At 40.4% G+C, this 27,024-nt stretch overlaps 1 protein-coding gene and 1 pseudogene across 2 annotated transcripts in view; both read left to right on the top strand.

The window, feature by feature from the left end:
* On the top strand, window positions 1–217 carry LOC112208595 (translation machinery-associated protein 7-like; annotated as a pseudogene).
* Window positions 218–9,398: 9,181 nt separating this feature from the next.
* The window catches only part of GNB4 (G protein subunit beta 4), a 55,650-nt gene continuing 38,024 nt past the window's right edge, over window positions 9,399–27,024 (top strand). Inside the window, exon 1 of one of the 2 annotated variants that reach the window (XM_001168001.7) lies at window positions 9,399–9,833. The gene's annotated coding sequence lies outside the window, so the exon portion shown is untranslated. Of the gene's footprint in view, window positions 9,834–10,014; window positions 10,218–27,024 lie in introns of those variants that run through there. The other variant, XM_009446895.5, reaches the window with a different exon arrangement.

Below are 27,024 nucleotides of genomic sequence, written 5' to 3'. Positions count from 1 at the left end.
ATGTCCAGTCGCTAAGGTGGCAAGAAGCCCTTGAAACAGCCCAAGACGCAGGCCAAGGAGATGGACGAGGAAGATGAGGCTTTTAAGCAGAAACAAAAAGAGGAGCAGAAGGAACTCGAGGAGCTGAAAGTGAAGGCCAGAAAGAAGGGGCCCCTGGACACAGGTGGAATTAAGAAATCTGGCAAAAAGTAAGCTGTTCCTTGTGCCTGAGTCGATGGTGACCATTGATTTCATTCGTATTTAAACATCTGTATTCCCTGCCATAATGTCTTTTGCCACCTACAGCTGGAATGAAGTGTTGTCTTGGAGCCTGTTGTACATTTAAGAATAAGCTTTTGTAAAAATAAAAAATAAAAGATAAAAAATTATATATTACTATAGAAGAGCTTGGTGGCCATACCTGTAGTCCCAGCTACTTGGGAGGCTGAGGTAGGAGGATCGCTTGAGTCCAGGAATTTGAGTCCAGTGTGAGCAACATAGTGAGACTCTATCTTTAAAAATAATAATAAAAAAAAGGATGATTTAGGTATGCAAAAAGGCAAAGTTAAGAGTAAGAGTTTGGTTTTTAAAATAAAAGAAAAAAGAGCAAATCTATAGTAAGTTTTATTTTTAGAGCTGCTGCTTTATCAACTAAACCAAGATGAAACACTTATTCATAAGATGACAAAAATTTTTTTCTTCTTAAATTCATTTCTGAGTTAATACATATCTGACTCATTGTCACCAAAGAGGAACCTTCTTGCAGAGATTTGTGCAGCTGCCCTAGGGTCAGTCTCTACAGAAAATACACTTACCTTCATGCAATGCTAATAATGTAAATGTTAGTTGAAATCTGATTTTGATTATAAATAAGATTTTATAAAAATTGACAAGTGGACTAGAATTTTCTTTGCCAAAGTGAGATTTTTAACAATGAGGTTTCCAGTTTCTTGAGAAAATACAAACTCCCTAACACAGACTCATTTGCAATGAGAACGTCCATGAAACTCAGAAAGTAAGATGGAGCAGTGCAAATATCTGTAACAAGAAATAAGGCCACAATGCAGAAAAAGCAGGATTAATGTCATTCTGATTCAAAGCTTTTAAGCTTGGAAATCCATCTGACAGAAAGGATAAGAACTCAAGTTTATTTCAGTTGAAGCAAAATAGGAAGAACAATAAGTAGCTAATCCTGATAATGGGAAAAGAGGGGAAAAGATTAGCTGAGCAATTGATGTTTCCAGATTGAATGAATTGGTGAAGTCTCTGGGATTTGGGTTAAATGTTGGGGCAAATTGGGTGAGGATGGGATGGTTAAATTCACCTACCTGATTTTTGTTTATGAGATCCAACTGGTGAGACAGAGAAACTTCTGAGGCATTCATTTACTGGAGACTCTGCTCTGATTTATTTAGCAGGAAATAAAATATTCGTAATGAAACCTAAATGAAAGCAGTTGTGGAGCTGTTGGAAGGTAGGCTTCTTTTTTTTTTCTTGCTTTTTTTTTTTTCTTTTTTTTGGTGAGATGGAGATTTACTCTTGTTGCCCAGGCTGGAGTTCAATGGCACGATCTCGGCTCACCGCATCCTCTGCCTCCCAAGTTCAAGCGATTCTCCTGCCTCAGCCTCCCGAGTAGCTGGGATTACAGGCATGTGTCACCAAGCCCGGCTAATTTTGTATTTTTAGTGCAGACAGGGTTTCACTGTGTTGCCCAGGCTGATCTCGAACTCCTGACCTCAGATAATCTGCCCACCTTGGCCTCCCAAAGTGCTGGGATTACAGGCGTGAGCCACTGCGCCCGGCCGGAAGGTAGGCTTCTAAGAGCAGGAATAGGAACACACCCAAGCATCAGGTCAGAAAGTTCTGGCTCCATATGTCTGTGCCACCATTTACCAGCTGTTTGATTGAATATAGGAGAGTCGCAGGGGCTGCAGTGTTGCTGAAGCATTCTGGAGTTTCATTTGCACAGCGAGCACACTCTTTCCTTAGGTTGTCTAGCTACTGTGGTAGCTTGGAGGACTTGAAGATGGGGGATTGGGAAGAGTAAGGAGGACCTGACCTCCCCACGCCTACCCCTGGCACTGCCTCAAGACCTTGAGCAAGATGCTCAATTCTCTGAGCCTAAATCTCCCCTTTGCACAACGGGAATAATAATATTCCCTTACAAATCTGTTGTATGTAGTAAATGAGGTTAATTAATGTGAAGTGCTGTCTCCTAAATGCTCCATAAATGTATGTTAAATGTAAAAGATATCAAAGGGGAAATACTAAAGTAGGAAATTTGTTTAAAAGCAGATTGTTTCTGTTAAAAAATTCTCAATTCTGCACTGTTCCTAGATGAGTTCTGATATCTATTTTCAGATATAGTTAGCCTTCCATATCTTCTGCATCCTTAGATTCAATCAACCTCGGGGCAAAAATATTTGAAAAAAATTAAAAATAATAATAGAACAATAAAAAGAATATAAAAATTTAAAAACACAGCCTAGCAACTATTTACACAGCATTTATATTGTATCACAGGTATTATAAGTAATTTAGAGATGATTTAAAGTATACAGGAGGATATGTGTAGGATATGCAAATACCATGCCATTTTATATCAGGTACATGAGCATCCTCAGATTTTGGTATCCGCGGGGGTCCTGGAACCAATATGCCAAGGATACAGAGGGACGAATATATTTAGCCCTAATAGTTAATAATAGTTTTTTGGTTTTGCTTTTGCCAAAGACATTTTAAAGAAGAGAAAAGCAGTTCTTGTTTAAATCATCATTACCCTGCCAATACTGTGGCTCCAATTCAAAGGGCTGTGTTTTCCCAAAGAACACTTAAAAACTGCGGACTTTATCACACTATGAGAGCAGAAGCTGGTTTCTCTCACTCCTGGTCCCTGAGGAGAGTGAATTGCTCCAGAAGCCCTTATTTGCTGCTGTCATTTGGATGGTGAAGTGGTAGAGCAACTCCCCTGCCCCTCCCCACATCACATTAAGAACTAAAATGGGCTGGGCGCGGTGGCTCACGCCTGTAATCCCAGCACTTTGGGAGGCCGAGGCAGGTGGATCATGAGATCAGGAGTTCAAGACTAGCCTGGTCAATATGGTGAAACCCCGTCTGTACTGAAAATACAAAAATTACCTGAGCGTGGTGGCAGGCACCTGTAATTCCAGCTACTCAGGAGGCTGAGGCAGGAGAATTGCTTGAACCTGGGAGGCGGAGGTTGCAGTGAGCCGAGATTGCGCCACTGCACTCCAGCCTGGGGGACAGAGCAAGACTCTGTCTTAAAAAAAAAAAAAAAAAGAACTAAAATGACAGCACAAGGAAACATGAAGCTGTAAAGGTAGCTCAGTGCTCAAATGTTACTACCTCGAAGTGAAAGGAAAATTGTAAAAACCGTCCCAAGTCTTGGAACTCATGTCCCACTTCCATCCCACGTTGACTATCTCACCTGCCAGGAAAAGATTCCACTCCTAGAAGCATTAATGTTGAACCAAGCATTTTGTTAGCCTGACTCTATTTGTTCTTAAATAGATACGAAGATACCTTTTTATCTGAGAGCGCAGTAACTACTTACAGAAGAATGAATGAATGCAGCTCCCAGAGACTGTCCCTTAGAGTTCTGCATTCATTTGCTCCCTCATTAATTGAAGAAAATTGGTGGGTGCATGTGCTGTGCTAAGACTGTGGCTAGAATGTGATAAGAAATGAGTGAGACCCCGGAGACAGAGTCTGGCATAAAATAGTCATCCAATTATAAACCTCCGAATCATACAAAGTACTGTATTACATTCTAGGCACTACAAAATGAGCATAATTATACAAAGGGGAAAACCAGTGGAATGTAGCTTTAATACATCACACACTCTACCTGAACTGAATTTGCTATCATTAACAATTTCACTTAGAATTTAAATGGGCTTTTGAAAACATGAGTTGGATATCCTGGTCCATTTAGAGAAAATGGCTAAAGGAAGTCTGAATTCATGAATCCTTTTTCTCTTAAATATTCCTTGGGGTAAGAAGAGGCATTCAAAATTATTCTCTTGATCTTAGAGTTTTGTTCTAAAGAGCAGGTTCTTTAATTTTTTGTTTGTTTGTTTATGATACTGAGATGGGCATTTCTACCAACAAATAAACATGTTTGGAGTAAGAGTTGGTCTGCAGGGCTCCTTTTCATCTTTTCTTACCTCCTAAGTAGAGTCTGAAGTCTGGTCTATGTGGCTTGGTATCAGTTCAAAGCAATCGTTTCCATCAGAAAACTATTTGCCAAATGGATAAACCAGCTGTGGTACTTCCATACCATGGAACGCTGCGCAGCAATAAGAAAGAACCAAAGTGTTATGCTAAGTGAGAAAAGACAGTCTTGAAAGGTCACATACTGTATGGTTCCACTTATATGATAATCTCAAAAAGACAGAACTCTAGGGTCAGAGGACAAATCAACGATTGCCAAGAGTCATGGTAGGGAAGAGAGGTGACTATAATTAAGGCTATAAACGGATAGTATGAGGGAGATTTGGGGAGTGATGGAACTGTTCTGATTATAATGATAATTACATGAATCTGTACATGTGTTCAAAATCACAGTACTGCACACTAAAAGAAAAAAAGGTCAATTTTACAGTATAAGTTTTAAAATCAAAGCAAAGCCAAAACAAATTTGTAAGGAAAACAAGATGTTTTCCATTGTTTGAAATATCTAACAGAACATATTAGCGTAAATGAAATCAATGCTCTATGGGAGGAAGGAATGGAAAGACAGAATCTTAGATTGTTGGATTCTCATAGATTATTAATCCAGGGTTAGCAAATGTGCTTGTGGCAGCTTATATTTCTGAAGTTAGCTGCAATGATATGTGGTATTCAACATGTTCCTCTAGATAAGTCTATCCAGCCTGGGGAACATGGTGAAACCCCGTCTCTACAAAAATACAAAAAAATTAGCTGTATGTGGTGGCACATGCCTATAATCCCACCTACTCAGGAGGCTCGAGAATCACCTGAAGTTGCAATGAGCTGAGATTGCGCCACTGCACTCCACCCTCAGTGACGGAGCGAGATCTTGTCTAAAAAAAAAAAAAAAAAAAAAGTCTATGTCCCTATTACATGAATTTGTGACTGCCTAGACCAAGTGAGGATAGTGGAAGCAACACTATGTGATTGCTGAGGCTAAGTCTAAAAATGCTATGCATTTCCTCCTTGTTCTCTTGGAACACTTGCTCTTAGAACCCAGCCACTCTAATGCAAGGAATTCCAAGTAGCCCGTGGAAAGCCCTACGTGAAAAGGAACTGAAGTTTCTGCCCACACACCTGGCTGATCTTCCAGCTAGCAGCCAGCACCAACTTGCCAGCCATGTGAGAGTGCCATCTTAATAAGAGTCAAACTATCTGAGCCAGCATGGAACAGAGAACACGTCTGCCAAGCCCTGCCCATGTTGGAAATTCATGAACCAATTAAATAATTGTTGTTGTCCTAATCCACTAAGTTTGGTGACTTGAATAGAGCAATAGATAACTAATATGTCATCTCATTTTTAAACTCATGTTTTTACTCACTTAACAGAAACAGATCAGAGTTCCTTTTGAAAATGTGGTGTTCAGAAGAGTTCTTGGGATGAAATGAAGCTTACAGGGCAAGAGTCCACGATTGATTAGTGAAGTCATCCCCGGACATAGTCTGAGAGATGGCACCAGTGTTGTCTATTTGTCAATCGTATTAGAATTCAGCACCTTCATTTTATATAATTAAGACAGAATGCAGGCAGGGTAAGATCTGCTTAAGATCACACAGACATTTAATACCAGAGCCAAAGCTCTAAATCAAGTCTTCTGATGTGCAGTTTAGTGTTTTTTCACTTTGACATGTCCCTTTCCCGGGACCTGAATTCCCTGATTTCCCTGAATTCCCTGATTCCAGGGACCTGAATGACAGGACATAGAGCAGCAGATATATGCCTGCATGCTTCTAGTTCCCTCTCCCATGCCTGTGACAGATATCATTGACACTCTCTTAAGGTCACTGGGATGCACTTGGATGACAGATTCCAAATTCCCATGGTTTACGAGAACCTGAGTGGAAATAAACAAAAGCTATAACTGATTTGTATCACCAGTGTCAGAGGAGTACAGCAAAGGTGACTCAAAGTACAAACTGTACTTTGATATGGACAATGCATTGTGTGTGAGCAAGAGGGAAGGCTTTAGGCATGACTACTCTGTATCAAGGATGTCTGTCTGAAACCACACATAGACTGACTTCTTACAGAATCTACTAGGGAATTGCTTCTCATGTCCTTGGGAAACTGTGCTGTAGATCCTGTTAGATAATTTCCATTTAATATTTTATAACTTATTTTGTTGTGGGTGAAATAAAATCTGTTACGGTAGTTACGATGTTGTATGTATATAATTTGGCCTCATTTCAAACACAATAGAATTGGAATGCATACAACACATACAGGGCGGTACTGAAATATTGTACACTTTAATAGCTGTGTTCTTCACGGTGTGCTTGGCATCGTCTGAGAGCAAGGTAGGCTCAGAAAAAAATATAGACCATTTCTAGGGTAAAACGTAAAAGCAGGATATACAAACCTATGGCACTATGGATTACAGGGTAGCTTACTGAGTACAGCATTCAGATTCATCCAATGTAGGACCAAGAGCAGAGCTTCTCTGAACTTGATCATAGTGAAGCAAAACACCCTGCAAAAGAAACTGTAACTAAACTCCTAGAAAAGCAATGACCACTTTCTCCTCTCCTATGATTCTGACTAGCGTGTGGGATGGGGTGAGGTGTGCAGGTTATTTGCATAAAACAAGCAGCCAAGTGCATTCACTCATTTATTTGTTCGTGGAGTACCTAGCAAATGCAAGGTGCTCTGTTAAACACTATGGCAGACACAAAGATGAAACGGACAAGGATTTTGTCTTCAAAGGTTCTCTAGTAGGGACCCCACCATGCTCTCTTAATAGAGTAGGATTTGAGAACATGGGCCTAATGAGTTAGAAATCTAATTATCAGCCAGTGGCACCCAAACAAAAGATCATGGGGCTTAATCCTCAGAAGTAGGATACATCTCTACAATTGTCTACACAAACCAGCAGGCATCAGAAATGTTAATAGCATGCCCCTTCACCTTTCTCTCTGCCTCCCTTCCCAGTCTCTCTCTTTTGTTCTTCGTGGATTTCATTATCATTGGAAGAATCATGAATTGCTGGATCACTGAGACGCATTACTGTGCTCTTATGAAATTATTCCTGATGATAAAATTCTTTTAATCAGCTCTACTTTCAGATTTTCAGTATAGGCTTGTCCTTTAACAAGTAAGTTTTTTTTTTTTTCCAGAACAATATGCAGCAGGTATGGCAAAACAGAAATACAATATTCTTGGAAGTAGATTCGTTTGGATAATAATTAAACTTTCCTTTTTCTGTACTTGGACTTTATTCTTCTAGTAATTTCTTTGTCTACATTAAATTTTCAGGAAGGTTGACGATATCATTCTTTTAAACTCTTTAAAAGACAGTCAAATTCTTGTTACATCTTTTCAGGTTTTGTATTTTACGTTTAGGAGCTGTTCATTTATATTTCCCCTCATCTTTTCTGGAATAGACTATCTCATTGCTTCCCACTGTGTTTTCCTAAACACCAGCAACTTGTTTTTCAACAAATAATCTTAACCCAACAACCAGCTCTCAAAGCTTTATAACATCTGGTAAATGCTAGTGCACAGGAACAAGGCAGAAAAGAATCTAAAGAAAGAATATGAGGCCGGGATCGGTGGCTCACGCCTGTTAATTCCAGCACTTTGGGAGGCCGAGGTGGGCGGATCACTTGAGGTCAGCAGATTGAGACCAGCCTGGTCAACACGGTGAAACCCCGTCTCTACTAAAAATACAAAAAAACAGCTGGGCGTGGTGGCTTGTGCCTGTAATCCCAGACTTGGGAGGCTGAGACACGAGAATCGCTTGAATCCTGGAGGTGGAGGTTGCAGTGAGCTGACATCACATCACCGCACAGTGACTCCGTCTCAAAACAAAAAAACAAAAAAACAAATAAAAAAAAGAAAGAATGTGGGCTTTGGAGTTGATCCAATCTGATGTCATGCAGGGCTCTACCAATACCTTCGTGACTCTCATAAATTAATCTTACCAGGGCATCAGTTTGCTTATCTGTAAAATGGGGATAAAATTCACACTTCAAGGTAATTATGAGGATTAAGTACAGTATAAGAAAGCAGAGAGCATGGTCCGTAATAGGCACTCTTTAACAATTTCCCTTTGCTTCCTCCTAAAAACGACAATGATAAAACTCAGGATTTAATCATTAAAACATAAATAGTTACAGATGCAAAACACTCATGTCCCAACGAGCTCTTCTGACACTTTGATATGCAGAATATTTGGCATTTCTTTCTTCTTAATGGAAAAATGCTCCTAATATTAGTAAAAATGAAAATTTTGGGGGAAAAATTATCCACAGTTTATCTGTGGATAAAGAAAATAGAAACAGCTGCTTCTATTTTTGTCATGGCCTGGCTTTTATACAAAACGGTCACATTTTCCCCACAGTCACAAACAGGGTGTGTTTATCATGGCATCACCTCTTTCAAGGGACTAATAGATTTATTCCAGGTGATAGTGGGAAGCAGCTACAGAAGGAGGATTGGAAGGCTGAGGGGGTGTTAAAGTTATCTGATGATATTGTTCGAACCTTTCTCCGGCACAGAAACTCCACAAAGAACTCCTCTGCAGTTTTCGCTACCCAGGGCTGTTTCTTTAAATTGTTTGACGTCAGAGAAGGAATGCTATAGCAACAGTCTGTCAAACTGGAATTAACTCAGAAGAAAAATGGGGGTGGGGAGAGGAAAAATGCTCCCAGGCGGTACTGACTTCAGAGGAAGCAAACTGGATAGATGCATTTATTTTATGACATTTTAAACATAAAACACCCAGATACATGTGGAAAAAAAAAAAAACTCGATTGAGATGCATGTGGTGTTTAACTCATGCGGAGAAGAGCGACTTGGCAGGGATATCTGGAAGGCCTTCCAGTTTTATCAATGACAATAGGAACAATAACTTCCAAGTATTGGCCATTTATTTGGAGGCAGGCTTCGTGCAAACATCACTTCATTTAATATGCTTAGCACCTTTATGAGGCAGGTATCAGTATCTTTATTTTGGCGATGACGAAACTTAGGCCCGAGACGGTACACGGTCCTATAACTAGTGATGGAAGAGCGGGGACTGCAACGCAAGGTTGTGCAACTCTGGGCTTCAGTTTACTTTCTGACATTTAGAATTCCGGAATGGGAAACCTAAATGGGACCTTTGGGGTCTTCTAGCTCTGCCCTTCGATCCTGCTAACAAGCAAACTGGCGCCTGTCACCGCCGGAAAGGAAACTGGCCACGCCACTTAGACGGGCGCTACTTAGCAGCGTGCCCCGGCGCCACACCAACAAGAAAACGAAACCGCCCGGGAATGAATGTTTTTCTTCTCCTTCTGGCAGGAAACGAGAGAGAAAATAGGAAGCAGAAGCTGCGCGCGGCGCCCGCTCCCTTCGCCCCCCGCCCGGGCTGCGCGCGCTCCGAGGGTCTGCGCGTCCCCGGCACGTCCCCGCCGGGCCCGCGCGCCTCATGCCTCGCGCCTCGCGCCTCCAGCCACGTACCCGCCCCGGCTCCGGCGCGCCGCGGAGTTGGCTGCTGGGAGGTGCGGGACTGGGTGTGGCCGGCGGCTCTGGTCTCGGTGGTGCGCTGTGCTCTCCACGCCGGCTTCGCGCTCCAGGGGCTGCTGAGCGTCCAGCGGACCCCGGCAGCGCGCGGTCGACGCGGGCCTGAGCTCCCTCCAGGTAGGCGGCGAGCTCGCGAGCGGCGGCTCGTCGGTGCGCCCCGCAAAGCGATCCCGGGCTTCTCGCAGGGACGTGGGGCGCCGCGAGCCACCCCTGAGGAACGGGGCCCGGGTGACGGCGCGGGGCGGGGCGGGTCTCCCCTGGCTCCGAGACTGAGGGCTCGGGCGGCCGACGCTGCCCGGGAGGGACGGGGAGGGCGCGCCTGTGTCGCGCCCCGCTGCCGCGCGGGAACTGGCCCCACGACCGCCGGCGCAGGCACTTCCCGGGCGGTCCAGACCGCTCGCCCCGGGCAGCGAGGAACGGTCGGCGGTCCAAGTCCTGCAGACCCCCCGGGTTTCTCGTCACTCCCCGAGGCCTCCTTCCAGGAACTCAGAGCACGAACCCGTGCGTGCCCCCAAAATAGCGGGTATTCGGGACTGCCCAGCAGGGCTGTTGGGTGGAGAGTACTGGGAAGACTCATAAAAGTTCTACGCTGAGTCCAAAATTAGTCCAGTGGTTTTGTTTCCGATTTATTTTGGAAATGATATAATGTCCAGAGTTTGAGGATGGGAGGGGATTGATGAATTTTGAATACTTGTGAGTTCAGTACAATAAAAAGTGTTTTCCTTTTCTCTCCACCTTTTTCTGCTTCAGAACACGGATGATTGCCATATACTTTGATATGTATTGCTATTCGCTAAGGGAACATTGAATTTTCAAAAGTTTGAAACCAGGCTTTCATTTGTTTATACAAGCAATACTTTGTTATTTTGCGTCTCCTTGTGTTCCCTTTTCTCCCACTCCTTCCCTTTCTCTTTCCATAAAGGATAAGGATGCATCTTTCTCCCTCTCAGCCACCGACAAAGTAGCTTGGCGTGTGGATTAGCGGGAAGTTTTCTTAAAACGTTCAAAATTTAATTGTTGATTAGAACTTTTATTATGAGTCCGTCTCAGTGTTGCAAACAGAGTTTATGACCATTAAGTACATCTTCTAGGACAGAGACAGAACACACGCTACTTAATTTAAGATGGGAGGGAAGTTATTTCTAGTCGGAGAGGAGGACGGCTGATTAGGTGCATTCAACATTGTGTGCTTCGAGTCTCTGCCATTGTTCATTTTAATACTCTTCAGTGTGGGGCTTTTGGTTTACTACTGATCCTAGGCTCTGAAAATTTACTGTATATTTCATTATGTGGCTTAAAGACATTTTAAGATTTTCCATGTTGCATTTTGGTTTGTAGATGAATTTGAAACTGAAATAGAAACTTTTAAAATATCATCTTATTGAACGTTGTCAACCCTCTGTATATACATTTATAAAACTGATTGATACAGCTTGTGATATTTTAGGTTGGTTCAACTCTTTGTGGGCCCATAAACATTATTTAGGAAGTTATTCCGAGTCTTTGGCCTTTGTTAACCTGTAGAATTGTTTCTTTTAAACAATTGGCATGTAAGTATGTCAGCACATACTTTTACACTTTAAAAATAGACTCTGGGGCAATTTGAAAATTAAGAATTGGAACTAAGTGTTGGACATTCTTCTGCCCTTACCAAATACTGCCTGAGATGGTGTGATTTCTCTTAGGCATGTTATTGAAGTCAGCTGGCTGTATCATCAGTTTCTTTACCTTGCTGACTATTTTAATCTGCGTCTGTTATGGACTTATTTATTAAAATATCTCTTCTGGGCTGGGGCAGTGCTGTAAGTTATTCTACTTATATCTCACAGTAACACCATTATCTACTTCCACAGGTAAGGAAATTGTCTGTGAGGTTTTAAGTAACTTGGCAGTGGTCATGTAGGCGTTAGGTAACTCAACTGGGATTCAAAGCAAGACCCCTCTGTTTCCAAAGTCCATGTTCTTTCCCCTGAGCCATATTAACTTAGTTCGAGGGCATGAGGAGTGACCCTCAATTACTCATTAGCATGTGTGTAAAATATCCAAGACATGCCAGAAGCATGTTTGTTTTTCCAGCATGATCATTATTGTCTGTCCCATGTTTTTATACAGCTTCTCAGATCAGCCATTCTCTTCTCACCACTCTACTCCTAGTTAAATGTCTTGTTCCAAGTTCAAAACCTCCCTTTTGCCAGGGCACAGTGTATCCTATTGATATTAATAGGTAGTGATGGCTTAATTATCTTGATAAAACAATAACTCCATTTTAATGTGGGTTCTCTAGAGATAGAGTTATAACTAATTTGGAAGGTTACAAACAGGATTGCCGTCAATTTTGGGATATGAGAACCCTTTGATATCCCTCAAATTAAACTAGAGGATATTTTGATGGATATTTCCCTCTGCAATTTATCATACTCTCTCCTGCACCTTCAGTTTGTCAGTTACTACAGAATCATTTACATTATTGTACAGTCTACCATTTTAAAATAAAATGGTTTCTTGATCCAGTGTTCTGCTTCAGTGACTGCCTCATTTCTTTTTATTTATTTATTTTTATAAATAGAAGCGGGATCTCACTGTGTTGCCCAGGCTGGTCTTGAACTCTGGGGCTCAAGCAATCCACCCACCTCAGCCTCCCAAAGTGTTAGGATTACAGGCGTGAGCCACGGCGTCTGGCCCTGCCTCATTTCTCTACCTCACCTTGAGGAAGCGTAGTTTTTTGACAGAACAAAAAATAAATACAGGAGTGAGAACCAGAAACTAATTAGTTACCTACAGGCACCGGGCAGGAACTGAGTAAATGGGAACAACAGAAGGAATGGCCTTGTTCTGAATGTACTTTTTTGCATAGTTTTGAGTTTTGGAAACTGTTAGTCTTTTTTATGTTCAAAAATAAAATTAACAAGATGTGGAGAGTGGGACTCCAAAACAATACAAACAGCAACAACAAACCGTGTATTTATGTGAATAATATAAACTCCCAGAAGAAAAAAAAAAAAAAACCAAGTAAGTTTTGAGCACAGGATTAAAGATTAAAGAACTGAAAAAATAATCTTGAACTCTGTGTAGTAGGGTATTATTTGTATGGTAGAGGTGTAGCAATTCTGAAACTATTTTGTGTGCATTATAGGATTGAGCAAATGAGTAAATTCATTGATATTTTGGGAACTGGGGTTTTCAATGTGGAAGAAGAGAAATAAAAATATGAAACAGGCCAGGCGCGGTGGCTCACACCTGTAATCCCAGCACTGGGAGAAATGAAAAATTAAAAATAAAACTTCAAACAATAACAATGCAGCTTTGCTTCAAAAAGAAAATCTTTGAAAGACTCCATGTAGGCTGTCTCTACTCTTTATCTGCCATCTTCTTCTGAACCCGCTTCAGAGACACATTATCCCTCCTACTCCATGAAACAATTCTTCTCCAGGTCACCAGGGATGTCAGTCTTGCCAAACTGGATCTTCAGCCACATTTGACACAGGCAACAGATAACTCCTTCCTTATCAAAATGTCGTTGCCCCTTGGCTTCTGGGACACTGCTCTTTCTGATTTTCATCCTGCCTCATTGGCTACAGTTTCTCATTCTTCTCCATCTCAGTCAATGGTACCACCATCCACCAGTTGCTGAGGCTAAAAATTCTAATTCCCCTATTTCACTCATTCTAAATCTATTCCTTCAACAGCAAGTATTATGGGCTCTACCTTCAAAATCACTGCAGATTGGACCATCTTTTTAAAAAAGTTAATTTGACCATTCCTATCACCTGCACTGCCACCACCACCGCCCTGGTGTCAAACTGTATTCTTCCCTGGCCTGGATGACTGCAGGAGCCCCCCAACTGGTTTGTCAGCTTCCACTCTCTGTCTCCCACCAGCCAGCATGAACTTTAAAAGAGGTAAATCAAAGCAGGTTATATCTCAGTCGTCAGAACCCATTATTGTTAGATAAAATAAAAACGTTTTAGCCAGGCATGGTGGTGCATATCTGTGGTCTCAGCTACATGGGAGTCTGAGGCGGGAGGATTGCTTGAGTCCAGGAGGTCAAAGTTGCAGTGAGCCATGTTTGTGCCTGGGCAATAGAGTGAGACCCCATCTGAAAAAAAATCAGGATTTTTTTTTTTTTTTTTTTAACCATGATCAAGAGACGGTGACTGGGCTCTGGCACACCCTTCTAGTCTCAACTGCTGCTCTCTGCCCTGCTCACTCTCTTCCAGCCTCGCCATCGTCACTGCTGTAGGTCCAGCATGTCAGGTTAGTTTCTGCCTGGGCCTTTGCTTGCTGTTCTGCCTGTAATGCTTTCTCCCAATGAAGACATAGCTCATCCTCTCATTTCATTCAGTCCTTACTTAATTTATTTGAAAATAGCCTTCCTTGTCACCCTCTAACCTCTTGAAGTTCTTGCAGTTTTTTTCTTGCATACGACTTATCTGTACTTAAAATTATGTTATTGATGTGCTGTATTATTTATCTCCTAGACAGATACAGAACAAAGCACTGTGGCAATGGGAAGTTTTGTTTTGTTTACTACCGAATCTCTAGAGCCTAGAATATGTTTGGCACATGGTCGGGACTCAGATATTTGTTGAATGAAGGAATGAATGCATGAATTAATATTTGTTGTATCTTAGCTAATGCCGTTTCAAATGGAGAAGACAGTTTCCAGAGAATCTTACAGCGTTAGTGCTACGTAAGGTGTTTGGTGATGCTGCTACAGCTTCTCTGAAAGCTAACAAGTTACCAACTTTGAGTGTTTTCACGTTATCACCTTTGTTTTGTATGCCCTCTGGTGGAGTGATGATAATAAGCGGCAAGTGAGTAGAATAGGTCAAGAAGAAACTAAAATACAAGAACCTAGATCACAAACTGGATAATTAACTTAAAAAAATAGATTTGAAAATTTTAACTTTAGTTAAGCCTCCTGAATAATTATAATAAGATTAGAAAGAATGAAAAGAAAATGAGCCACAGATTTGAAGAGAGATCTGGCTTAGGATGAAAAAATAACCTATTGAGCACACCCAAAATGTTTGGATCTCTTAAAAGAATTCCTGCTTAAATATACTTCTGTCCCTTGAAGTATTTTAATATTTTTCCATCTTTAGTTCAAAGACCTCTTTCTCTCAACTGTAGTAATAATTTCAGTGAACCTTTATTGACTCCATGTGTCGGTTAACGTACACAAGTGGTGAAGCCAGTGTTCAAACTCCAGCAGTGGAGGACCAAAGTCAGTGCCCTAAATCTTCATGCTTCACTACCACCTTTGTGCCAAGGTCCTGTGGATGGTACAGGGACCGGAGAATTTCCTTTGGAACAATAGTTATGGACAGAAAAATGCTTGGTAAGTTCACAGTGTGTGTTCCTCAGTTCCATTTTCCAGTATGTTTATAGAGAGCCTTTTCTTCCAGAATTGCTGAAAGATGTGTTATTTTATCTTTTTTGAAATAGAAATCACATGAAATGTTTCTACACTCAGATGCTACTGACTTGCTGAAATAATATAAAGTTTCTCTTAGTGTCTATATTTCATATTTATGGCAGTAACAGCTTAATTGTTCCTCCACTTTTGGCTTTAGCAGGGTTTGTTCATATACTGTGTAGTTATTATAAAGGAAATGTAGTATACCTTACTGGGTAAGGACAAACTCCCACTGAGATGCTTATCTTACTTGCAGTAGGAACACTCTAAAAAAGAATTCGCTCAGAAGATATCATTATTCTTAGTATCTCTGCAAGTCAGAGCGCTGTCTTAATAGCTGCATAATATTTCACTGTATGAATGCATCATAACTACTCTCCTATTTATATTTTTAATTTGTTGTCATATATACAATTGGTTAATGAATATCCTTAAACATTAATTCTTACCTATTATTCAAAAGTGTTGGCCAGTTGCAGTGGCTCATGCCTGTAATCCCAGTACTTTGGGAGGCTGAGGCAGGCAGATTGCTTGAGCCTAGGAGTTTAAGACCAGCCTGGGCAACATGGTGAAACCCCATCTCTACAAAAAAATACAAAAATTAGCCAAGCGTGGTGGTGTACGCCTGTAGTTCCAGCTACTCGGAAGGCTAGGGTAGGAAGATTGATTGAGGGCAAGAGGCAGAGGTTGCAGTGAACTGTGATCATGCCACTGCACTCCAGCCTGGGTGACAGAGGAGACCCTGTCTTAAAAAAAGAAAGAAAGGAAAAAAAAGTATAAAGTACTCTTTTTAGAGGCCTTACTGTTTCTACTCTCTTACTTTTAGCTTGTCGTGAATTTTCAGCTGTGGAGAAATTAATGAAATCTACTTTCTCTATGGAACAGATTCTATCAATTTCTCTATAGCTGAAGAAAGAGAGAATACTACTTTGGGAGGGACAAGATGAGGACAATGGCCCCTATGCTCAAAGAACTAATAAATTGCTAGGCTCTTATATAGGATTTTTAATTTTTTTTTTAATGGCAACACTTAGCAATGGCTTGACTCAGTTTTTTTCTCCTTATTTTTATATTCCGTTTTTCAACTAAACACCTTTACCCAGAGATTGTTTAAAATATGAAAATTTGTCATTAACTACTTGGTAATGTGAAATTAAAAACCCAGTAGGGCAGCTTAAGCTGAATGAGGTTTTATGTCTAATTGGCATGTGACGTAAATTATATACATTATGTTTAGGATAGTTAAAAAGGCTTACGGTGGCTAGTTTTTATAAGGAAATAATTTAAGACATTCTAGAATTCTGCAAATTAAATTATATATGTATGCATGTATATACTTTTTGAGACAGAGTCTCTCTCTGTCACCCAGACTGGAGTGCAGTGGTACGATCATGGCTTACTACAGCCTTGACTTCCCAGGCTCAAGCAATCCTCACAATCCTCTCAGCCTCTTAAGTATCTGGGACTATAGGTGCATGCCACCGTGCCGGTGAAATTGTGTATTTAAATGGAACATGGTAGGCCGTTAATTACTTGAGGAAATTGAAATTTGTCAACAAGGGATCTTAGTTATCTGCATTATGTATTAAATGGGCTCTAGGGAAGCTGTTGAGAGGTTAAAAAAAAAAAACCACCCTGAAAAATGTGATCTCCTTGCCGTGTGGTCTAAAAAACAAAAAACTTAGTAATTAAAAATTTTAAACTTAGATATTAGTTTTCATGGTTTATGTTAACCTTACTATGGGAATTAAAATTTATGAACAGGAGATTTCATTTGGTTCATTAATTATTGAATATATCACCAGGGAAACTCTTTGGGGGAAAAAAGGAGAAAACCACAGGCTCCTCCTTGCTGTAAGACATAAAGAAGATAGAGATAGGTTAGTATGTAAATTTCATTCATGTTTATGTGTTGACTCACCTTTTAACGCAAAAAATCTTTGCAGAGGTTTTAGAAATGATGAGACAGATTATGAGAGGATGCTGAAGAAATGGGGGGATTGTGTGTTCCCTTAAGGCATTGAAGAGCAGTCTTGGTATATGTGATAGAGAGTGTTGTAGGATAAAAACATGAATAGGAAAATCAGCAGTAGAACAAAACTAAATGGGACTAAATGTAACTAAAAATGAATATTCAAACTTCATGGTAGAGATAAGACCCTTTGAATGATAGATTCTGAGAACATTAGTGGTGGGGTAGAGAATTGAGGATGGGATAGAATCCCAAATAACTTCAGTTATTAATTAGCTGCTAATCTAAACCTGAGACAGTAATTGTATAATATTTTGGTAAATGAAGTGTCATCCTGAGGTAGCAGAGATGGATATCTGCTCATCTCAGAACAGTATCACCGTAAGTACACTTGGTTGTTAACTAAAACCTCTAAAATTTTATCTTATAGGTAGGCATTATGGCTTTGTTAAGAAAAATGAAATCTACAGTGAAAGACACTGGATGCTGTATTCTATTTCTACTTATTGGTAACTTTAAGATATTTTACCTGTTTTTTCGAGACGTCTCACTCAGTCACCCAGGCTGGAGTACAGTGGTGAGATCTCGGCTCACTGCAACCTCTTTCTCCCAGGCTCAAAAGATTCTCATGCCTCAGCCTCGCAAGTAGCTGGCATTACAGGCGTGCACCACCACACCTGGCTAATTTTTGTATTTTTAGTAGAGATGGGGTTTCACCATGTTGGCCAGGCTGGTCTCGAACTCCTGACCTCAGGTGATCCAACTGCCTCAGCCTCTCAGAGTGCTGGGATTACAGGCATGAGCCACCGTGCCCAGCCATAAGATATTTTACTTTTATTAAAGCTGTGAACATAAGAAATTGTAGCTACCTTTCCGTGACTATGGTAATTGCACATGTTAACATTTTGTCCTATGAAGCGGAGTTAGCAAATAAGCTAGACGGTAATGCTTGTGAGGCACTCATAAACATTTGTTGGATGAAATTCTGATATCCCCAGTTGTCATATTCTAACCCTTTAATGGTGGGATTGATTTTTAAAATTTTTGTATGTAACCAAAAATAATATATAACCAAGTCTGGTAAATTTAAAGGGTTGTTTCTGGTAAAACAAAAGCAAGTTATGTGACTTTAAGTGATACAAAACTGCTGGGTATGGTGGATCACACCTTTCATCCCAGCTACTCAGGAGGCTGAGGTGGGAAGACAGCCTGAGCTCAGGATGTCAAGACAGGCCTAGGCAACATAGTAAGGACCCCATCTCTAAACTTTTTTTTTTTTAATTAGCTTGGCATGGTGGTGCATACCTGTAGTTCCAGCAACTTGGTAGACTGAGGTCGGAGATCGTTTGAGCCACTGGGTTCAAGGCTGCAGTGGTGAGCAAGGATGGCAGTGCCACTGTGCTTTAACCTGGGCGACAGAACAAGACCCAATCTCTTAAAAAAAAAAGTGACATAGGACTGTGTGGCTTGGTAACACAGAGGTAACTACATGTGGTCGTATAAAAAAAAATCCAAGAGATAATAATGCTTGAGTGGGCCATGTAAGAAAAGACAGGCTAAGTGTATGATTTTACATTTACATAATCATAATTTATGTTTCTAATGTTTAGTTCACAAAATCTTAGAGTACTAAAACCAAGAGGCTCCTCTTAGAGAAGGTAGTTTTAGGACTAAGTAAAAGGAAATGCCCTGCTATTTTACAGAGCTGACGTAAATTGACAGAACTTGTTACTTTTAAGAAGTAGTACAGGTGAAAATATAAGCATACTAAAAATGGGTTCAATGAATTCATGGACAATAGTTTCAAAATGTATTGTGTAAAATTTAAGAGAAATCCTTAGTATGTTGAGTTCAGCCACATTCTCATAAACATTTGGTTTCAATGACGTAATACTTTAAATACAAGTTCAGTCATAGCATTTACACTGTAATATGATGATAGTGATGAGCCCCATAGCGATGTTTCAGTCGGCCGGGCTTGGTGGCTCACGCCTGTAATCCCAGCACTTTGGGAGGCCGAGACAGGTGGATCACCTGAGGTCAGGAGTTCGAGATCAGCCTGACCAACATGGTGAAACCCTGTCTTTACTAAAATACAAAAATTAGCCAGGCGTGGTGGCGGGCACCTGTAATCTCAGCTACTCGGAAGGCTGAGGCAGGAGAATTGCTTGAACCCAGGAGGCGGAGTTTGCAGTGAGCTGAGATCGTGTGCCACTGCACTCCAGCCTGGGCAACAAGAGTGAAACTCCGTCTCAAAAAAATGATGTTTCAGTCAGTGAGTGGACTGTATATAGGGTGATGGTCCCAATTTTTTTTTTTTTTTGAGATGGAGTCTCACTCTATCACCCAGTCTGGAGTGCAGTAGTGTGATTTTGGCTCACTGCAACCTCTGCCTCCCGGGTTCAAACGATTCTCCTGCCTCAGTCTCCCAAGTAGCTGGGATTACAGGCGCCGGCCACCCAGCCTGGCTAATTTTTGTTTGTTTGTTTGTTTTTGTATTTTTAGTAAACACAGGGTTTCACCATGTTGGCCAGGCTGGTCTTGAACTCCTGACCTCAGGTGGTCCACCTGCCTTGGCCTCCCAAAGTGCTAGAATTACAGGCATGAGCCACCATGCCTGGCTTTACCATGTTTTTACTGTCTTTTCTATATTTAGATATGTTTAGATACACAAATATTTACCATGGTGTTAAAATTGCCTGTAGTGTTGAGTATGCAGTGCGGGTTAGTAGCCCAGGAGCAATAGGCTATATGCTGTAGAGCCTAGGTGTATAGTAGGCAGTACCATCTAGGTGTGTGTAAGGACACCCTATGATGTTTGCACAGTGATGAAATTGCCTAAGGACGTGTTTCTCAGAGCATATTCCCATCGTTAAGTGATGCATGGCTGTATTGTTACTTACCTGTTTTTCCAATGGATGAATGTTTCTGATGGGGTGGGTTTCTGTGCCTAGCACAGGGTAGGTGTCAAATACGTGTTTGTTGAGTGGAAGAAGGAATCACATGATGATTTAGATTGACAGTAGGTCAAAATAATACTCATTTCTTATGTACTTTTAGGAGTATAGGTGAAAATAATAGGAACAATGCAGAAGAAAATCCTTTTGAAAACTTTCCCAAAATGTTGACTGGAAAAGAGTTTAAACTTAGTCATTTCAAGCTGCTATTGTATCTCTCTCTCTCTCTCTCTCTCTCTCTCTCTCTCTCTATATATATATATATAATATATAGGAATTTTTTAAAAATACACCGAAAGAATAGAAACATATCAACACTATACTTAAGACATGTACTCTGCATTAGGTTTTAATTCCATGAATTCCTATTCATTTTTTATTTTTATGCATGAAAGTTTACTGGGTAATGGAATTTACCATCCCTGTTTAGATTCTGCATTGATGACATATCCTGTTCAATGTCATAACCCCTAATTATTAACCGTGTTCACCCCAAATGGATCCATTTATGATACATGGAGAAATAACTTGTTTTTCTTCTTGGTCAGTTTGTGCCTATATCAACTGATGACATTGTGCCTTGTTCAGAAAACGTAATCACAAGTTCTTGAAAAAAATAATAAAACATGTAAAAGTCAGCTGGCATTTCAGAATCTAAGTCCCTTTTTAATTCCCAAAATACATGAAACACTATTTTCTTGGTATTTTCTCATGTACTTTGCTACTTTAACAAAGATTAATTCATTTAAGTCTTAATTTTTAAAAAAATGTCTCAAGTGTCTCTTTTTTCAGGTAGCATGAATATTTCAAGATAAAAGAAGACAGCTTGGTTCCTAACTAAGCCTGTCCTTCCTGACCTGGGTATTTATTTCATTCTTATATTTCTTCAAGAGTAAAGTAAGACCAAAGGAGGTATAGCTGCCCCCCAAAAATCATAGTTCTGTTTGAGGAATTGTTTCCCTCAAGGAAAGAGAAGATAACACCTGAAATATGTCAAGGAATTAATTGTTAATGATTTCTGTGTACAAATATTTTAAGTTGGGAGTGTTGAGAAAATTGCAATTTATATAGGAACTTCTTTGCCCTTTCTGAAGCCATTCTTTAGAAAAAAATTCAAAATCTTATCACAATTCACATATGGGAAGTTATTTTGCTTTAAAATGAATTAAGAACAAGAATGATGTTTTAAAATCTATATTCCTTTTAATGTGTAAATCAAAGAAAGTATCTGAGGCAAGTCTCAATTATTTCGTGAGGTTTATTTGCCAAAGTTAAGGATGTGTGCCTGGGAGGCAGGTCTATGCCTTTCTCTGAAGATGATTTTGAGGGCTTCAGTATTTAAAGGAGAAAGGGCAGGATATTGGGAAATACACAATTTTCATATGAGAAATCGGTAGGGGAAAACAGTCATTCATGCCTTTGTCTGAATCAGCGAATCTGTATTTTTACATAAGACAACATAGACAAATACAGCAGAAGAAGCAGTGAGATATACATTTGTCTCAGGTGAGTGGAGGGATGATTTTGAGTCCTGTCCTATGTCCCCACGCCTGTGAAGATAAGCTATCAATTCACATTGCCTTGGTGACCTTCAACAGAACTGCTTTAGGCTAGAAATCTCGGGGCCCACAAGGATTTCTTCAGGGGCCAAGTGTGAGGGAGGTGTGTAGCTTTTCATCTTTGTAGCCATCTTATCTAGGAACCATAATGGGAGGCAGGTTTGCATGACCCAGCTTGACTTTTCCTTTAGGCTTAGTGAGTCTGGGGTTCCAAGATTTATTTTCCTTTCACAGATGTCTTTATGTGTAAGGATTTAGATGTTTTATCTGATCAGGAAGATTATAAAAGTGCCAGTTTAGTGATTTTTAGGAAGTGATTACTGCATGAACACACGTTCTTGAACTTTCCTCCAATCACACGATCTTAAACTGCTTGTGTAAATAAGAGCTTAGACCAGTGGATCTCAAACTCTGGAGAGCTTCAGACTCACCGTGAAGACTTGCTAAAACACAGATTGCTGGGCTGTACCCTCAAGGTTTCCGAGTCTGTAGTCCTGGGAAGGGATTTATAAATTTGCATTTCTAACAGGTTTCTACGTGATGCTGATGCTGCTGGTCCCCACACTCTGAGAACCACAGATTGAAACTGTTTGGTTAAATTAGTGGTTATCAACCCTGGTTCCGCCCTTACACACTTGAAGAGTCAAGGCCTTAGGGTGGGGGATGGGCCACAGAGTCAGGTGCTGCTAATGCGGTGGGGCAAGTATTTAAATCTTCAGGATGTGAATGTAGTTTGAGAAAGCCCTTCAAATAACTGGTTGTTTTCTTCTATTCTCTCTCCCCCTTTGAAACCACTCTCCTCTACCCCTCAATAGGAGAGTCCTGGTGCAAATGAAACAGTGCTCATGGATTGTTTTAGTCCTCTCCCAGAAAATAAAACACAGCCTTTACCAACAGTTGCCCCAATGCTTCTTAAGGAGTTCAGTAGAGGAAGAAGTAGTTAAATTGCAGCATAAGGCCAAGAAAGGCCTTCCTTCTGGTCATTTCTTTTTCCATTTTTGTTTAGAGCACTATACTATTAGATCTGTCAATTAATCACTGTAGATATTAGCCTGAGTAGTGTTCATGGCTATAGCTTCTTCATATATTTCCCTTGCTGGGCCAAATTGACTTAAATTTCCCAAGACATTAAAAAATGTGTATTATTTAATTCCCAAAACAATCCCATAGGGGTAGAGATCCCCACTGCACAGATGAAGGAATGGAGACTTAGAGTAGTTAAAGAATTTCCGGGGTCACACTGTAAGTAGTCATCTCTGGCTCCATTAGGTTGTGTGAACTTGGCTAAGGTCCATAACCTCCATGTGTAAAGTTTCCTCGTCTATGGAATGAGAATGATACTGGTGCCTACCTTCTGAGGTTGTTTTGAGAACTAAATAGAGAGTTACTACACAGAGTTGTGTACATACACGTAATAAATGCTCAGTAAATGTTATCTCTTGGCTAACTCCTAGTTAGTAGTTTTTAAGTTCGGGGTAATCCTGCCTTTTCTTTTTCTTTTTTTTTGAGATGAGGTCTCACTCTGTCGCCCAGGCTAGAGTGCAGTGGCACAATCGTAGCTCACTGCAGCCTCGACCTCCAGGGCTCGAGTGATCTTCCTGCCTCGACCTCCCAAAGCACTGGGATTGCAGGCAAATGCCACCACACCTGGGTAATTTTTAAATTTTTTTTTGTAGAGATGGATACCTGCCATGTAGCCCAGGCTGGTCTTGAACTCCTGGCCTCAAGTGATCTGCCCACCTCAGCCTCCCGAAGTGCTGGGATTATGGGCATGAGCCACTGCGCTTGGCCTATCCTGCCTTTGTGCCAGGCAGTCCTCCTCATGTGTATTACAGGTCAGTCTCTTAACAATTTAGAAATACCAAATACTCTTGAAAACTACAGGTTTTTTTTTCCTTTTCATAAATAATTTAGTGGCAAAACCTTATATGACCTGAACTCATTTGGTGGCACAGTGTGACCTGAACTATAACAACATGAAGCTATTGCTTAGTCTGTTTTTGTTTTTTTTTGAGACAGACTTGCTCTGTTGCCAATCAGGAGTGCAGTTGTGCAATTTTCCGCTCACTGCAACCTCCGCCTCCCAGGTTCAAGCGATTCTTATGCCTCAGCTTCCCAAGTAGCTGGGACTACAGGCTCACACCACCATGCCCGGCTGATTTTTGTATTTTTAGTAGAGATGGGGTTTCACCATGTTGGCCAGGCTGGTCTTGAACTCCTGGCCTCAAGTGATCCGCCTGCCTCGGCCTCCCAAACTGCTGGGGTTATAGGTTCTTAGTCTCTTTTTTTCCTACCTCATATGAACATGCTTTACATTTTGCTTCAGAAATTTTAATTCTTGACTCTGTGGGTGCTGCTCTGGGGTCTGGTTGTGGTGTTATGCCAATACAATGAACGCACCTTTCTAAAACCTGGAAACTTCCAAATTCTGAAATACATCTGGCCCTAGGGTTTAGGGTAATGGATTATGGGCCTGTGTGTGTGTATTTTTATGTCTGTCTTCCCTTTTAGACTGTAAACTCCTTGAGACCTGGGCCTAAGTTTTATTCATATGTAACCCCAGTTCCTGGCACATTCAGTAAATATTTGGTGAGAGAATAAACCCTACCAGGACATAACAGTTAGGTGAAGGGAAATAGACTGGAGAGCAGTGCCTTATTTATTTCCTGGAACACAAAACAGCCTACCTTCAGTTCACAAGGGGTTGAATTGTTTTACTTTAAGGGTACTGAAAAATGCTCAATATAATGAATAACTTGGTAGCAAAACAAAAAACAAGATAAAAAACCAAAAGTTAATGCCGTTTGCTACAATTTCAGCATCTGCAACTTCTGTTTTCCTCTCTTATCCACTTGCCCCATGCAGCTGTACGGTTTTGACTAACTTCCTGAGAAAGAAAGCCACGTGGATATGTCTTTGTATGGAACACTTGGGGTGGGTGGGCATGTGTGTTTTAAAATTTCTTAGTTAAAAAAAATCATAAAAGCTTTAAATATTATACCTGATTCATTATGGTTTTTAAAAATTATGAAGTGTAAGAAATATAAATTTGTATTGCAAAAAGAAAAGTAGAATACTAGAAAATTTACAACAAATTAAAAATTTGAATAGACTTTTAGAGAAGCAAAAGTAGTTTATACTTACATTTTTATTTTATTTTATTTTATTTTATTTCATTTTATTTTATTTTGAGATGGAGTTTCACTCTCATTGCCCAGGCTGGAGTGCAATGGCATGATCTCGGCTCACCGCAACCTCTGCCTCCTGGATTCAAGCGATTCTCCTGCCTCAGCCTCTGGAGTAGCTGGGATTATAGGCATGCGCCTGGCTAATTTTATATTTTTAATAGAGACAGGGTTTCTCCATGTTGGTCAGGCTGGTCTTGAACTCCCTGCCTCAGGTGATCCACCTGCCTTGGCCTCCCAAAGTGCTGGGATTACTGGTGTGAGCCACTGCATCCGGCCTATCCTTACATTTTTAAAGTGCAATTTAAAATAACATTTTTTATGGCTTATATGAGTTTCATGATTGGTATGAAACTTAGTAGCTAAGAAATACTTGTATTTTTTTGTCTTGCACAGATTAAAATGTGTTCGCTAACACAGCAGTATAATTGTACAGCCTGCATAATGCCTTGCTTCAGTAAAAGTTATGTGGACATTCTAAGACATGGAGTGAGAAGGCCATTCGAATTGTGCAAGTGTATTTTTTTCCATTTTATTTAACAAATTGGCTTGGATACAATGGCTCATTAGTATCTTTTGATATTTGTAACTGGTACAGCTGAACTCTTAAAAGATAACTGATATGCTGCTTTCTGCTCAACAATGCTTTCACTATGTGATGGTTATTTAAAATGTGTTAAATGAACCAAATATTCATGTTGAAACAGTGCTTAGTCAAGAAGTTACGGTAACAAATAAGAGCACTGTGTTTATGAAACAATTTCTATTTAATTATTAGTTTAAAATTGCCTTAGCGATGTTAATGCCACTTTGAAGATTGTGATAGGCAGCTCCAATGTGATCTTGAGCAAAAATCACTATTGGTTGAAATTCCTTGGCGATTACATTGTCCCCTTCTGATTTTTTTTTTTTTTTTTTTGTAAAAGAAAGGGATGGTGTGTGTATCTCATATTCCTCTTTAGCTTTGCTTCCTCCCAAGAGGGCAGTTTCTTAACTAGCTTGATGAAGATAGAACCCTGGGACACATAAATCAATATTTAAATGAATGGAGGAGAAGGACCCACAAAGGTAAAAAGAAGGAATAATTAAGTACAAGGATAATCAGAGAAGTATGGGTTCATGAAAGCCTTAGGAATGAAGTTTCAATAAGAAGGGAGGATCATTAGATTGAGCAAAGAGGTCTTAAGATGCCCTTTGGAAAGAGGCCGTATGGCAGAGTGGTAAACAGCCTGGGTTTCAGAGTCATATGCCTGGATTCAAATCTGAACTCTACCTCTATTCTTAAGCAAGTTATTTAACCTGCCTAAGCTTCATTTTCTTTTTTCTTTATTTTTATTTTATTCCATTTCATTTATTTTATTGTTCCCAGTGGACTTCAGGTACAAGAGTTGGATAAATTATAAATATACTCACCTTTGATTCCTGTAGCACTCACTTTTATATATTTATGTTTGCTTGCTTATTTTATTTATTTATTTTTAAGAGACAGGGTCTCATTCTGCTGCCCAGGCTGGAGTACAGTGGTGCAGGCATAGCTCACTGCAGCCTTGAACTCCTGGGTTCAAGCGATCCTCTTTCCTCGGCCGTTGGAGTTGCTGGGACTATAGGCGTCCACCACTCCACTGCATCCAGCTTGTGTGCATTCTTTTTTTCTTCTTTCTTTCTTTTTTTTTTTTTTAATGAGACAGAGTTTTGCTCTGTTGCCCAGGCTGGAGTGGAGTGGTGTGATCTCAGCTCACTGCAACCTCTGCCTCCGAAGTTCAAGCAGTTCTCATGCCTCAGCCTCCTGAGTATCTGGTACTACAGGCACACACCACCACATCTGGCTCATTTTTGTATTTTTAGTAGAGTCAGGGTTTCCCCACATTGGCCAGGTTGGTCTCAAACTCCTGGCCTCAAGTGATCTTCCCACCTCGGCCTCTCAAAGCTCTGAGATTACAGGTGTGAGCCACTGCGCCTGGCCCATTGTGTGCATTGTTAAGCAATGTATCATTTAGTTGTAGTTGTTTTTTGAGTTTTATAAAAGGGATATGATGCCAATGTGTGTCTCCTGGAATTTGCTTTTTTTTCCTCCCAATACTATTTTAAAGATTTATCTATGTTGCATGTAACTAGTTCATTTGTTTTCACTGCTGTATGATAATTCACTGTGAAAACACTACAGTGATCAGTTCTCCTGTCAGTGGGCATTGGTGTTGCAGTTTATTGTTATTATA

The sequence above is a fragment of the Pan troglodytes genome, chromosome 2 (assembly GCF_028858775.2).
Source record: "Pan troglodytes isolate AG18354 chromosome 2, NHGRI_mPanTro3-v2.0_pri, whole genome shotgun sequence".
Classification (NCBI taxonomy): Eukaryota; Metazoa; Chordata; class Mammalia; order Primates; family Hominidae; genus Pan; species Pan troglodytes.
This window is presented reverse-complemented; position numbering and strand designations above follow the sequence as displayed.